Below are 16,314 nucleotides of genomic sequence, written 5' to 3'. Positions count from 1 at the left end.
TCCTCTTTACAACAGATCCATTGCCCCTGAGCCTGAAAATCTGCTGTAATTTGTGAGAACTGACAGCCAGTGTAGTTTACGCATACTACGAAGCCATGATGTGGTTGCTTATTTTGTTAGGATGATGAGAGCTTCTGCCATTATTCCTTGGTGTTGTATACAAAATAGACCACGGAGGCCTGTTTGGCAAACAGGAGTTTAAAATCTTGGTTTGCCATTATGTTTGAAAGTAGTCACTATAGGGCAAGAGTTAAATTTCACAAACTCATTTAAACCAACCAGAGAAATCAGGAAATGGAAGCAAAACAAACTATTGTGGATCAGGCTTCAATAACCTCAAGAAGGTCCCCCACAAAATGAGAGGTCGGTATGTATATGTAGTCATCACATTCAGTTTCATTTCCTACCCCCTTGACCAAATCTTTGATGTGGAGCAAATGGAGGGACGACTTTCTAATATTTTCACTTCCCACCAGGGTTCTCCTACCCTTTTCCTGGACAATGTCCAGACATCTTTAATTTTATTGTTGTTGTTGCTCATAAATTCACAAACAGTGGAAATGGATGAATTGGCAGCTGTTAAGCACGGAAGTAATAAAACATGGCCCCAATTTATTGGTCCTATTACATGTGTACATGTCTCTGTGTCCATTCCATGTCTCGTGGCATTGAGCAGATGCTTCTTGTAGGAAGGAGGAAAGATCATCTGCATAACACAATCAATACACCAGACTTCTGGAATTAATATGTGGCCATAGTTTCTTTCCTGAAACAAATCCAATCCTAGGCAACTGGTTGGACCCATAGCCCAAAGCACCAGAAATTTCCTTTCAAGTGCCAAGAAAAAGTCATGGGTTTTACAGTGCAAGGATATTCTGGGTGTGCTGCTGCCCTTTCTCTGAAACCTCTGCCACCCCCAGCCCCACTCCTTGTTATCTGTCAGTAAACAGTAATTAAAGATGTGGCCTGTTTGATAACACTCCTGCCCGCCCTCACATCGTGTGCCCTCTTGGACGTGTCTAATTAAAATCCTGATGAGAAGATGAAGAAATCTCAGCAGCCGGGCATCTGCCGATTCTCCCTGTACTCTGCCTCTTCATTAGCCATGACAAGGCAAGAGATATAAAGGACCCCAGGAAACATTCTGACAGCCCAATCGATAGGTTCTTTTGTGGAATGCGACAGGCCATTCTGGGCTGTCTTTTCAACTACATGGGAGAACAGGGCCGGCACAGCAGGGGGACTAACTGACCAGGAGCCAACTGATATCCAACTGTTGCCCCTGTGAAAGAAGTGAGGTTTAAGATTACTCTGAGGCAATTTCAGTGCACCTTCTTGTGGTGAAATGTAAGGGATGGGGTAGATAAATAGTTATGGTATGGGTCTTTTTTTAAAAAAAACACACAAAAAAGAGTACTCAGCCCTGGGAAAGAAGAAAGCATGGGGGGAGGAGAAACCTTCAGAATAATTCACCTAGGTTTTGTCTATGGAGATTCTCAGTCACCCAGGTCAAGAAGCAACTGGACTTTCTGGTTTTCCTTTGAAGATGCTTCGCTTCCTATCTGAGAAGCTTCTTCAGCTGAAGACTGGTATTTTGCCAGGTTTGTCTGGTTCACGTGACTTGTTGTGTTAGGATGTTTTAATGATATTTTTTGCTTTAAATTTGTTTTTTAATTATATTTATATATATTTTTTTAATGTTAGCCTCACAGCAATTATGCAGTACGGCAGGCTCTAAATAATGTAAATAAATAAATCGTACAGAAGCAATGGAATGATCTCATGGTTATTTACTTTTTGGAACCAAATGTCAGTAATATAACAATTATACCAGGGTCAACAAAAATATTTTTTTAAAAAATAGGCTGTCAAATTCCAGATGACCAGTAGTTGGGGGCAAAGAGAATTTTCTGCATCTCTTTGTTGATGCATAACATTTTGCATTCCAGATGTGGTAGCTCTACAAAATGACCTAGCTAAATTCAGTTAGCACAATAAATGCTAAGTAGTATATAGCGTAAGCAGTTACAAAATTGGCAGGGGAAGGATACTGCAAAATCCCATTCCCTTCCCACCCCACTAACCTGCTTTCCAGCTCCCTTCTCCTATGCAGGGCAACAAAAGAAGACGCAGCCGATCAGCTGGGACTCAGGAGGCAGAGAATAGATGGGGGTGAGGCGAGTCAGAGGGGGTATTTGCCGGTTCTCTGAACTATTCAAACTGGTCAGAACCTGCTGAATACCATCTCTGCTCCAAAGGAAGATCGTTTCAGGTGCCACAGACTCTCATAGAAACTCCAAAAATGAGAGCATGCAAAGAAATGATTCCATGGAACACTCCTCGTCTGCTGGATTCTAATGTCAGTTTACAAGGTCTAATGAAATCGTTCAGGCATATTCAAATGCAAACATTTCATATTCTTTTTTTCTTACTTTGAAAGCAGCACAAATATGTTTCCAAAGCTTTTCCAAATGGGATCTCTTCCAATTTTTTGTCAGAAAATTGATAGCTCAGGGGTGAGGGGAGAAGAGTTTGCCATGGGACCAAGAAGTCACAAACTGATGGTGCATTCAGAAAAGCTGCCATGTGCAGGACGCTTAAATATCTGTATTTTTGGATCTAGGTTAGAGATTTTGAAACTTTGTTCACATGATGGCCCAAGGCAAAATCTAAGAACAATGGCAATGGCAGAGGGAATATAGTCATTTAGGTGTCTCAATCCGGGTTATAATAACATTAACAGGATTAAAGATTAACAGAGTTTGGAAGGGACTTTGTCGTGATCTAGTCCAACCCCCACCACACCCAAGCAGAAGACTCTACGCCATTTCTGACAAATGGCAGAAAGCCTCCAGTGATGAAGCTCCCACAACTTTTGAAGGCAAGCTGTTCCATTGGTTGATTGTTCTCACTGTCAGAAGATTTCTCCTTCTTTCTAGGTTGAATCTCTTCTTGATCAGTTTCCATCCATTATTCCTTGTCTGGTCTTTGGGTGCTTTGGAAAATAGCTTGAGCCCCTTCCTCTCTGTAACAGCCCCTCATATATTAGAAGACTACTATCATGTCCCCCCAGGTCCTTCTCTTCACTAGACTAGCCATGCCCAGTTCCTGTAACTGTTCTTCATACGTATTAGTCTCCAGTCCCCTGATCATCCTGGTTGCTCTTCTCTGCACTTTTTCTAGAGTCTCACATCTTTTCTATAGTGTGGTGACCAAAACTGGATGCAGTATTCTAGGTGTGGTCTTACTAAGGCTTTATAGAGTGATATTAGTATCTCACTTGATCTTGATTGTATCCCTCTGTAAATGCAACTTGAATAACCTGAGGGTCAACTGGGAATTAAGGCTAAATTTTGCATAATGCTTGAACATATTTATAAAACTTTATTTTTAGTAACTTTATTGCCATTGTCCAGAAGCAACTTTAGAACAGAATAAGTAAAATTCTAAACAATGAGATGCTGTGTCATTATTTCTTTATTAATCTTGTACAGTATGTCACTTGATTCTCAAAAACCATGACCCATGATTCTATAACAAAGAAAGTATAATGCTGTCATTATTTCTTTATTAATCTTGTACAGTCTGTCACTTGACTCTCAAGAACCATGAGCCATGATTCTGTAACAAAAAAAGTATAAATGCTGAGATTTTATGTTGACATTTGATGTGCTTCCCTCTGTTGTATATATACTCCTTCAAGAACAATCAGTCCTAACAGTCAGTCATAGTGCAAAAACAGGAAATACACTGGGAAGAGGGACACTGTCCAATTATGAACCTAGTAATTGGGGACATTCACCTACATAAAACTTGATTTTTTAAAAAATACTATAATAAATGACTACTTCTCAAGACTCATGCAAATGTTTCTCAACACTGATTTTGTAGAGGATCAACAGGTTGGGGGCAGGGGAAATACAATAGTACATTCTATTTCCATTTATTTTATTAACTAAAAATGGCAGGAAGGGGAATCATGAAAATATAGCTCAGTTATAGGATCTAATTCCACAGTCATTGAATGAGCAGTGATTGGGACAAAAAAAACCTAAAAAATGTTTTAGTAAATCAGCATTTCTCAAAAGAAGCAGGGTGATAGTGAAGGAGTCAAGTGGATAAACATAATTCATAATAATCTGTATTTTTCATGAGATCTGAATGGCCCCCAGATGTCTACAGTAGAATTTAGAGAGGCAGTAAAGCTGCTGCTACTTTGCTATGCTTCTTTAAAATGTATCTTTCCACAATGTTCTACACTTAACAACTTTCAAAAGAAAATAGTGGATTATATAATATTATTGTGCAACAAAAGCTAACATTTTCAGAGAATATTTGTTTGAAGTATTACATGGAATTCGACAACTGGACAACGTAGATGGATTCTCTGTGCTCATATTGTGGCTAAAAGACTGATATTGCAATAATGGAAAGCTATATGTATGGCTGTATTTATTCAAAATGCAGCCTGATTGCCCTTGCCATTTATGAGTGAATTGCCTTGCAACACAGACTTTATACAGAGAAGTATAATAAATGTATACAGAACACAGTAGGTTAAAAACATATAAATGTAGTGTGTCATAGAAATGTATTAGAAAATTAAATGTACTTGAATATTTGCACTAGACAAGCATATATACAATTGTAACTTTATTGTTAATAATGACCATTTTTGTCATATTTTTTCACTTTTTTGTTAGAGCACGTTTTATGCTTTTTCTTCTCTTTGACAATTAATCAATATCAATATTATTTTTGTGTTTTGTTCTTTTGTCTTTGTTATTCATTAAATAAGCCATAAAAATAAATAAATAAATAACCTTGAAGTTTGGTTGTGAATTCTGTTTTAACTACGTAATTTTTATGATTGGATTTTATGCAATTGTTTTTATACAAGCACCTGGAGTTTGTAAAATTGGGCAGGATGTAAACTATATTAATAATCATTACATTAGCAATATTAGCAATAATTGTCCTAATCTTGTGAAACTAGAATTTTGCGACATGGAAGGAAATACGATAGCACTGTAATATAATGACTTGGCATGCTGATTTTCTTTCATATAAATTTTATTGAATTTACAATTAAAAAAATAACATAACAACATTACATAAGAAACAGAGAGAGAAAAAGAAGAAAGAAAGAAGAGAAAGAGAGAGGAAAAAAAACGTTCGGTCTTGCGACCGAAAAAGGAGAAGAAGAAGTATAAAAGAGAGAAAAAAAAAAAAAAAAAAAAAGAGACGGAAGAAAAAGAAAATACGTTAAAACCAGACAAATATTCTTTTGGCAGTCTACAAGATCCAATTCTCCTACCTTACTTTAAATATACACATCTTATCGCTATTTATGGATATTTATGCTTATTTATGCTCATTAAACAGTTTATCTCTGATATAACCAATTATACCATGCATTCCAATTATTATCAAATGCTGAAGACTCTTTATTTTTAAGAGCTATGGTTAAATTGTCCATTTCAGCAGTCACATATTTTCTGAATGACCAATTGATCTGTAGGTAAACGGGATGATTTCCAGCACTGGGCAAATGCTAATCTGGCCGCAGTTAGAATATGAATTATTATGTATTTCGTCTTTTAGGAAAATGTTTATCAGAGATCCCTAGTAGGAAGAACTCTGGTTTGTATTCAATTTGATCTTTGGTTATCTCCTCCAGCCATTTTCTAATTTTTTGCCAGTATTTCTGGGCTTCTTTACAGGTCCACCACATATGAAAGTAGGTTCCCTCTATGTTTTTACATTTCCAACATTTTGGACTAGAGTTTGGGTTCATTTTCGCTAACCTCGAAGGGGTAAGTGCCATCTATATAACATTTTATACATATTTTCTTTGTACGCCGCAGATTTCGTAATCTTAATGATTCTATTCCAGATCTTTTCCCATTCTGTTAATGTAATGCTTCTTCCAATATTCCTACTCCACATTATCATGTTCCCTTTCACTATCTCTTGCTCTAATTCTACCTCCAATAAATATTTATAAAATTTAGAAATATTCTTTTTATTTGATCCTAATAAGATTTTATCTAAGTGTTGTAATTTGCTATAAATTCCAAACTCTTTGATATCTTGTTTGTATCTACTATGGATTTGTATATATAACCACTGATCGATTTTAAATCCCTGTTCCTGTAAGTCCTGTCGAGTTCTTAGTTTCCCTAAAGGATCTAATAAATCTTTATATTTAGTCATTTTTGTTATATCCAAATTGTTGGGATGAACCATTGCCTCCATTGTTGAAAGCCAAATCGGAATTTTTAAATAATGTTTTTACATATTTTTTTCCAATTAGTTAATAGTGAATCTCTAATAAGATGTCTATGAAAGTACGCCTGTTTAGTTTTCCCCACATCCCATAGAAATGCGTGCCATCCTCTCTGAAGGTCGTGCCCTTCCAAGGCTAGAGTTCTTTTATTCCGTAAATTGACCCAGTCTTTTAACCATAGTAAGTTGGCTGCCCAATAATATAATTCCCAGTTTGGAAGCGCTAGCCCACCTCTACTTTTTGCATCTTGTAAGGCCTTAATACTGATTCTAGCTTTTTTCCCTTGCCAAATAAATTTAAGAGTTACCTTATTTATATCATCAAAAAAAATTTTTGGTAATTTTATTGGGATTGTCTGGAATAAGTAAAGGAGTTTTGGTAAAATGTTCATTTTGATTGTGGCAATCCTGCCCAGTAAAGAAAGCTGCAACTTATTCCAGGATTCTAGATCTTTCTTAATTTGCTGTAACAGTTTATCATAATTATTCTCTTTGAGTGATTTACTATGTGGTGTTAACCATATGCCTAAATATTTGACCTTTTTTGTTGCCTGTATCCCCATGGTTTTTTCTAATTCTTTCCTCTGGTTCTCTGTTAGATTTTTAGTCAGTAATTTCGTCTTATTTCTGTTGATCTTTAGTCCTGCTACTGAACCATATTGTTCTAGTTCTTTTATTAGATTATGTCCTTTCTCCATGGGATCCTCTAGGAAGAAAACCATATCGTCTGCAAACGCCTGTAATTTATATTCCTCTGCCTTGACCCTAACCCCTTGAATTTCAGGATTTTGTCTTATCCGCGTTAACAATGATTCTAAAGCAAATATAAATAAGAGGGGTGAGAGAGGGCAACCCTGTCTAACGCCCTTTTCAATGCTTAGTGGGCCTGTTTGTTCACCATTAATTAGTATATTGGCTTGTTGGGTATTGTAAATTGTTGTGATGCTGATTTTCAACTGCAGCTCTAAGACACCCCCATCACTGTTGTACTGAAGCTGCCTCCTGAAGCAATAGCTAAATTCACCTGCTAACCACAGGTACGAACTACTGAGCTCTTCTTTTGCTGCAAAATTGCCATACTGGAAAAGAGAACTCTGGGCTATTCTAAAGCAAAATCCCCTGGCTTCAAAGGACCACTCAAAACATTTGCAGTGCACCTAATGCAGTGCCACAGCTATGCTTTTTTCTAAAACGGTGCCAAATCCTACAAGATCACTGTGTTTAATCAAGAGCTACCCTATTTTAGAATTGCAGTATTTTTCCAGCTTTTTTTAAACAATCACTTGAAGAGCCACTTTTCAGCAGACCAAGACTTCAATGGGGATTATAGTGATACACGCTTGGGGAGGGAAGGGAGGGGATTTTCTCTCTTTTTCTAGATAGGTTTAGCCTGTCTGAGGCTCAATATACTCACGATATCTTTTTTTTTCCTCTCCACAAAAGAGGGGTTAATAGGAGCCCCATGCTACAAACTGCTCACCAGAAAATAAGTTTCTTTACACTATATTCATATCATTCAGTTGCAATTGTTCAAAATTTAACCCTCGGTCTCCAATATATTTGTGCTTCTCCCATAGCTATACCTTTGTTCACACATTTAATTATATTTCGGGATGCACTAGGAAGGTAACTGTGTACACAAATCTAGATTATTTTTTTTCCATCTCTGAATTCATTTCAAAATGTGCTGTTTGCTCACCAGCATTTAAACAGGATAGGAACAACATCCTCCCCGTTTTTTTTCTCTCTCTCTCTTCCTAATATGGTAAAAACCTGGATTCAACAGTAAAATGTAAAATTACCAGCAGGATTAAAAGCGAACAGGATAAGTTTAAGGAGAACGGGATAAACTTTTCTGCAAGGGAGAGGAGAGAAGAGACAGAGAAAGGAAAACTCACTCTGAATTCCCTTGCACACACAAGAGGAGACACTGAAGGGATAAACTCCTGGTGGAGAACAGCTTCCTGCCCTGCCCCAATACCTGCCTTGTTAAAATGGCACGGGGCTACTGCAGGCTAATAAATAGAAGTAATTAACTAGCGATAAGATCCTGACAAACCCTTTTTAATGCATTTCTGGAGCAAGATGAAATTGTTTCATTTGGGAAGAGACCTCCCCCCACTCCTTTCCCAGGGGGAGTTGCCTCCAAGCTCTTTTAGTGAGAGGGAAAAATATGACAATCATTAATGAAGGGAGAATTACAGGGCTTTTAATGCAATCAGAAAAGAGGTGCCCCGGCCAACTGGGGAATAAAACCGTCCTTAAATTAGAGACTGGTTGCTGGAGTACAGGACGACAAGCAATGCTCAGCTGTAAACATCAAGTCATCCACATATTACGGATGAAATAAAGCAAATCATTTTAAGACTCATCCACTTACACCAATCTCTTATTCAAAATGAATTAATGCAAATATTAAAATAGCAATACAAGTCTAAAATGCAACCAGAGCCATTGCAGAAATGCAGAAAAACTTCAAAACCATCCGTTTTTTTGATAAATCTTTAATATGTAGATGACCCAAAGAAGTCACATTTTAAAGGAATATCATCTCTAAATAAAGGAAGCACACTATTCCAGTGGGTTTACAGCTGATACCCCACACTTGTGTCTCATAGTTCACACTTGCCACCTTCAAATCATTTCATCATCATAATATATGTTGTTATGCTATTTACAAGTTACTGTATATGAGTTCTACAAGGAAACATTCACAAAGTAAGACAAATATGTGGCCCATGGATTAAAATAATAAATCATGGTTGAGTGATCTGCATCCCTCTGCCCAATTTTAAGAACCATTTAGAAATAATGAGATCCTTGTTAAGAGCAATCTTTCCTTTCTACAAGAGCCCACTTGAGAAGGAGGACGAAAGAGGCGACTGTTGAAAGAGACGAGAATGACAGGAAGAGAAAAATAAATAAATGGCAAATAGAGGAAGAGAAAGAATGAGAAGATAACAACTCTGGGCATGACTTTGGTCTTGCTTGTCACTATCATGCAGCTTCTAACAAACTCTCTGAGGAATATAACCATCAATGAAAATATTCCTCCGTCCTTTGTTAATATACCAAACTATTTGAATGCGGCATTTTCCTTATGATTTTGACTCAATGAAATAAGAAGATAAGGTCTCCTCTATGATTCAGTTATCTCAACCAGTGGTAAACTTGTCCTTTTGATTCAAATATTAACATTCTCCAAGTATAAATCTCCAGCTCCATCAGTAAGGAAGGCCATGACCAGGAAATCGCCTTCCGTGCTCCATATTTGGCATCAATTCTCTTGGAGTAGTTCATTTAGATCACTAGAAACCTTTTATATCATGGCCAGTGCTACTGGTGCCACTTCCCATTAGCTGCTTTGCCTAGTGTATCACAACATGCTGAACCATCTCTGCAACACTATTGCAAAGTGAATGTGATGTTTGACATTCCACACTGGATAAACATGGGTATAATAGGAGTTGATTTTCCTTACCTTTTTGGGACCTTCATTTATTCATTGGATTAATGTTCTGCCTTCACTCAAGGATAACTAAATTACAGTTTTTGTTTTCTTTTAACCATTTGGTCATGTCCAGCTCTTTATAGGCAAATGCTCTCCATGCTATCCTGCCCAGCACAGCTTCTTTCAAGGCTATCAGATTTGATGTTATCAAGCCAACATATTCTTTGCTTGCCCCTTCTTCTTTGTCTACTAACCATTCCTAGCATCATTGCCTTCTCCAATGAATTTTGCACACATAATATGGCCAAAGTAAATTATACTAGTCTTATGATTTTAGCTTCTATTGGTGTATCTGGTTTTATATGAATTAACACTTGTTAGTTCTCTGGCTGTCCATGGTATACACAGTAATTTATGCCAACACCACTGCTCAATGACATCAATTCTTCTTCAATCAGCCATTCTTAGTGTCCAACCCTCACCCCCACACATCATTATAAAGAGGATTATTACTCTAACTAGCATGCTTTTTGTAGTTATATCAATATCTCTGCTTTTCCAGAACTTATTCATGTTAATCATTGCAGTGTGGCCTAAGGTTATCCTGCATTTAATTTCAGAAGTAGAAGTGCCATTGCAAACAATTTTGTATCCAAGGAAAATTAAATTACTACCAAATGATAGCTTCAATTGAACATATAAATATCTAAATATCTATCTCATGAAAAAATGTATGTATAATTGATTTCATTGTGATCTCTAGTACTGCTCTCTCTCTCTCCTTCCCTCCCTCTCTCCCTCTCCTACTTTATTCATTTCTTTTATATATTTAATATATCCTGAAAGTAGATCTTTAACATCTGCAGGGTAGTGATAGGATGACAGTCAGTTTTCTACTTTCTAAATCAGTTACATTGCAAATACTTTTTGTTTGGGGGGAGTAGGAAAATGATATAATCAGTTAAGGAACAGGTTAATTTGGAGAAAACCAGCTCTGTAGGCACATTTTCACTCCAGCCTCTATTTTGTTTTACCAAACCAGAATCCATTCTGATTTGATTCAGAAGCACAAAACAAGTTCCTACTAGACATGCTCAAGAAATTCCATCTCTAAATATGGAACTGCACTTGATAAATGCACAAATCAGCTGTAGCTATGGGTTGTTGCACTACACTCATTTCCAAATACATAGTAGAGATTTGGATTTTAGGCAAATATTGAAATAAAATGTGTTCAGAACAGAAGGTTGAAAAAAAATGTATGCTGATTCCTGATTACCCCACCATTTTCCAGCAATCACAAGATTTTTGTCTTCAGCTCCCTGAAAATCCACCAAATAATGTCATGCTTATAGAGGGAAGGTGTTTGAAGAAGAGCACGGAAACTTAGTAACATAGTCTAATGCAACCAAAAAGAAAGAGTCAGAATAAAATCAAAGTTATAAAGAAACCATGATGAAAAGGTGAAATAACATTTGGTTACATTTTCTTCCAAACTGGTACACAGTGATCCCTGAAAGATGGTGGAGAGTAGATTCCATTCAAGTGGTGTCACAAAGCACAATTTTCCCTTAAGAAGGAAGGGAGGTATACACAAGATGCATCACACTCAACAGCTCTACACACAAAGCTGCTCCATCGTAAATGCCTCTTCATTCGAGTTTGTTATGATTAAAAATGCTCGTCTTCCAGCGAAGCCTTGGAGTGGAACCCAGCTGGAAATTGAATCATTAATATTCCCCTCTCCTGTCCATTGCTACAATTTCTTGCCTTTTCATAAGCAATTGCTCCTCATGCAACAGTTTGTGCTTGGAAATGCAAGGAGTGGAAAGAGAGAGCCTTACGGTCTGTCCGGATCCTTTTCAGCAATTCCCAATAGATGCCAAATCTGACATGTTTGCCAGACAGGCACCACCACTCTCAATATTTATTTTATTTATTTTATTTGTCAATCACTTACAAGATAATAGATATAAGTATAAACATGAGTAAGAATACAGAATAGAATAGAATAGAATAGAATAGAATAGAATAGAATAGAATAGAATAGAATAGAATAGAATAGAATAGAATAGAATAGCTTTATTGGCCAAGTGTGATTGGACACACAAGGAATTTGTCTTGGTGTAAATACTCTCAGTATACATAAAGAAAAGGTACATTCATTAAGAATCAAGAATCATAACGTACAACACTTAATGATAGTCATAGCGTACATAAACATGAGTAAGAATACAGGAAATAGGTACGAATAAATAGGGACAATAGGACAGGGATGGTAGGCACGATGGTGCATTTATGCACACCCCTTACAGGCCTCTTAGGAATGGGGTGAGGTCAATAGTGGTTAGTTTGAGGTTAAAGGAGTGGGGGTTAGAGCATGTAACAACAGAGTCAGGTAGTGCACTCCAGGCAATACTGGTGGGGTTTTTTATTTACTTTTTTAGTCATTCTGTGCATCTCACTTGTCCTTTGCTTGGCCAAAGAAGCTCAAAGTCCTAACAGCTCTAACTCTTTCAGAAGAATGCTTCAATTTTATATAAATGTTGTAACTTAAGAAAATTGTACCCCAAGAGGAGAAGTTTGTCACACATGTGGGCAACTTTGAGCTAATGGGATGAGTCTCCAATAAATGTTTGATAGAACTTTTATCCTCTGCAACAGGGGTGTCAAACTCGGTTTCATTGAGGGCTGCATCAGGTTGTGTTTGATTTGGGGAGGCGTGGCCGGGGGGGCATGGCCAGCTCGACATCCTGCAGCCCTCTCCCGCGCAACCCTCCTGAGCTCCATTTTCAGCTGTGACAGCCTCCTGCAGCCCTCTGCCAGTGAAAACAGAGCTCCCCTTTCACTGATAGAGACACTGCAAGCCGGTCCTTCACTGTTTGCAGGGCGGCCCCACGGGCCAGATCTAAGCCGCATCCGGCCAGTGGGCCTTGAATTTGACACCCCTGCTCTACAATATTCTCTTCTAAATTTATACTATATTCATCATCCAAGATGATGCGGATGAAAGCTGCCTCAGTGAAATGCTCTCTAATGGTTTTACTGAGAGTATTTGCGCCAAGACAAATTCCTTGTGTGTCCAACCACATTTGGCCAATAAAGAATTCTATTCTATTCTATTCTATTCTATTCTATTCTATTCTATTCTATTCTATTCTATTCTATTCTAATTCCATTCCATTCCATTGATATCCACCATGAGATTAGGAAAGAATTTGATGATGGAGAGAACACATGAATGCAATGAAAAACACCAGTCTGACCTCCCCTTCTTCCCTCTCTTTAGGTAAAGCCTAATCAGTGAGAAATATGACAACATATTAAAACAGCTTTTCTGTTACCACTTTATTTCTACAGCTGTCACCTACACATTTTTAGGAAGACTCTTTCACCCAGAATCTTGTGGAATTGGGCAGCCTTCTAAACTTAAGTGAGCAAATTTAGCAAAATAAAATGATATCGTGGATTTGAGGTTCACTGAATTAGAGACTCTCAATTTTTGCTGTAGTACAACCCTCTAAAGGGATAAATGAAATTGTGCAAAACTCTTTGTAATACTACCTCTCTCTACTATAGGCCATATGGGCAAAGCAAGGAATAAAGTCCAGAATAAATTAATTTCTTATTTGTCTGGGCAAATGTGATTTCCCACCCCCACCCTAAATTGCTCACGATGTCTCAGGCAGCTGAACCACCATTTGAGAATTCCTGCACTAGATGACACTCTACAAGGAAGGAGGGAAAAAAGATCTTACTTGATCTTATGCATGGCAGTCATAGATACTTCAAATCAACGTATTCTATTGTAGCTTCAACATATGAGATACTGTGTATTGCTCTGGATCTTTTCCATGCACTAAGTCCAACTTCAACATAGCTAACACAACTCCAAATCTAAAATATGCCTTAGTAAAACTGTTTTACATACCAAAGATATGGTGATGGCAGTTCCATGTATGTAAAACATGGAACTAATCTAGCCATGTGGAAATGGGATTTATTTTTTCATTTCAAAACCTTTTATAGAGTTTGATGGTTACGATGGTATTTCTTTGGTTACAATTTTTTCCTAAATTCTAAATGCAACAAACATTTCCTACAACTCCCGCCCAGAATGCTTTGCTCTCAAAGGGCTTTTGTTTATATCCCTTCCCAGAGCAAATTCCAGCAAAAAATACAATAAGTCATTGCAAGGCAAAAGGGTAAATAATTGAACCTTATACTAATTTAAAGGAAGGATTAGATTCCACTTACTTTCTGAAATGTCCATAATGACAAAGAAGTATCTCTGACTGTTCTTTAAGTTTAAAAAGTTTACAGGGTGTTTGAAAACTAAAGGCTTCTTTTCTGGGTGATTCCAAAAGTGACAGTGGGTACAGTAGTCACATATCCAATTCTCCAGAAGTTTTAAAAACAGCCTGGCACTGAAATTGGCTGAATTTATTTTTTTAAAAAAAGTTTACAAAAGAGAAGACAGTCTTTTGTTTTTGTTTTATTTGTTTTGGGGGGGGGTTTCATTCTTTCTTTTGGAGAAGGACAAACACTAGTTTTGTCCTAGCTAGCATTTACCCTTCCGTAGATCTGCCGCTGTTGAAACCCTGATTCACTTCCTCCAGGACTTATCTATCTCTTAACACTGAGATACTTGAGGTGGCCTTTCCCATCAATCTTCTTCCCTCATATTATACCCAGGTAACCAGATATGGAAACTGATCAACTGTCCTAAGTTTGACCAAATGTCTAATTACAGAAACAAAGCCCGAAGTCGTCCTCATTTCCTCCTCCTTCCTCCTCCTCCTCGTTGTTGTTATATGTTGTTGTTATTGTTGTTGTTGTTGTCACTCTAACCTCAGCTTCATTATTCTGCTATGCTGGGACATTACAACCTGTTAATATTCAACCCTGGGTTGTTGTCCATCACCCTTGGAGCTGGTGGTTTTCCCAGAGAAGAAAGCAGAAAGACTCACCTGGGATAGTCTCCCCTTCCCAGCTAATTCTCCCCGTCCTCCTCGGACCCTGGCTGGGCTCCCACTTCCCCGGGTCCCGAGCAAGCACTGGTTGGCTGACTTCTCCCGCTCTGGTCTTACCTCCACGCTCCCCAAGGACAAACAAAGTTATTACGGTAATGAATTAGCCCGGCTGCTTACCGCTGCCAGTGGCGAAGGCAATTATCCCACTCCCTGTCCCCAGCCACCGCTCAGTTCCCTCATAAAGGGAGGCTTTGGGGCTGCTTTGTGCTTTGATTGGAAATGAAGAGATTGCTAATTAGGGAATCCCTGCTGGGATCCGGCTGGCAGGAAGAATGGCAAAACGGACAGTGCGAGTCCGTTTCGGGGAGGGAGGGAGGGAGGGAGGGAGGGAGCAGACAGGAATTTGCATATCTCCGAAAGGTAGTTGCATCCACACAAGCCACCCTAAACAATTAGGGAGGCCATTTTATTGGGTTTTTCGCCTCTTAACACAGGCTGATCTGTTGGGAGGGGAGGGCCCGTAGTTTGGCTAAATGCTGGCCCAAGTCAGTAGCCAAACACACGCACGTGCCGGCAGAATCGGTTTGAATCGCAGTCCTTTGAAAGGCACGCTCTGCCTTTCTGTTTCACCCCCTCCTCCCCTCACTGCCCCAGATAATATTATTCCAATGTAATTTTTAAAGGGAAGGTCCCGAAGGGTTTACTGTATACATGTTTCTGAAACAAACAAAAAAATCCACAATTAACTTTTTTTCCCCCTTTAGGTTGAGTATCCATCCTTTCCACTCGCATCTTTTCTCAAGCAACAGAACGCTGCTTAGTTTGGTCCACAAGGAGACAGAGTATTTTTTGGGGGGGGGGGGGAGGATGTCTTGCTGAAGGGAAAGAGGGTGTTGTATTGCTGAAATCGTGCTACTGCATGCTTCCTCCACCTTTCTCCCCCCCACCTCTCATTTTAATGTAAGTAGATATGTGTTCCAATCCCGGAATAAGAAATTGCAAAAGTAAAAGGGAACTGAGTCAAAATTGGGCTCTTCAATCTGCCAGTTCTGTGTGGATTCTAATTTCCCCTTTCAAAATAAGACATTTTTCTTTTCCTGGTTGGATTTCAGATTTCAGGTGCAAAAGCAAAAGCAGCTAAAAAAATGGATGATGATGATGATAATGGTGTCGTTATCACTCTCACACCGGGTAATTATTCAGAAAGGATTGCAGTTTTCTCCATTGCAATTCTCAAGATCCTTCCTGATGACATAACATTGTCACAGATGCCATTTGAACGATAGGAAATTCCTGAATGAAATGCGTGAGATACGGAAAACCTGGTGGGCTGTTTGTCTCACTGAAGAACCAACTGTGCAACACAGAGCTGAAGGGAGAGAGGGAGGCAGGAAAAATGCTTGTACTGCTCTTATTTTCCATTTGATCTGTACGCCCTTGGAAAAATAAAATTGGAGAAGGCCAAGAAAATCAGCAATACATCATTTACCCTGCATTCCACTGCAGTATTAAAACACTGGTATGTGAGTGGGTGCAATTACTACTTTCTTTCATGAGATTAACTGTGCTGCAAATCACCCTTGTCCAGGCTGTGGCTCTCTA

This window comes from Pseudonaja textilis, chromosome 1 (assembly GCF_049901715.1).
Source record: "Pseudonaja textilis isolate UNSWEBS1 chromosome 1, rPseTex1.2, whole genome shotgun sequence".
Taxonomy (NCBI): domain Eukaryota; kingdom Metazoa; phylum Chordata; class Lepidosauria; order Squamata; family Elapidae; genus Pseudonaja; species Pseudonaja textilis.
Note: the sequence above shows the minus strand (reverse complement) of the source record.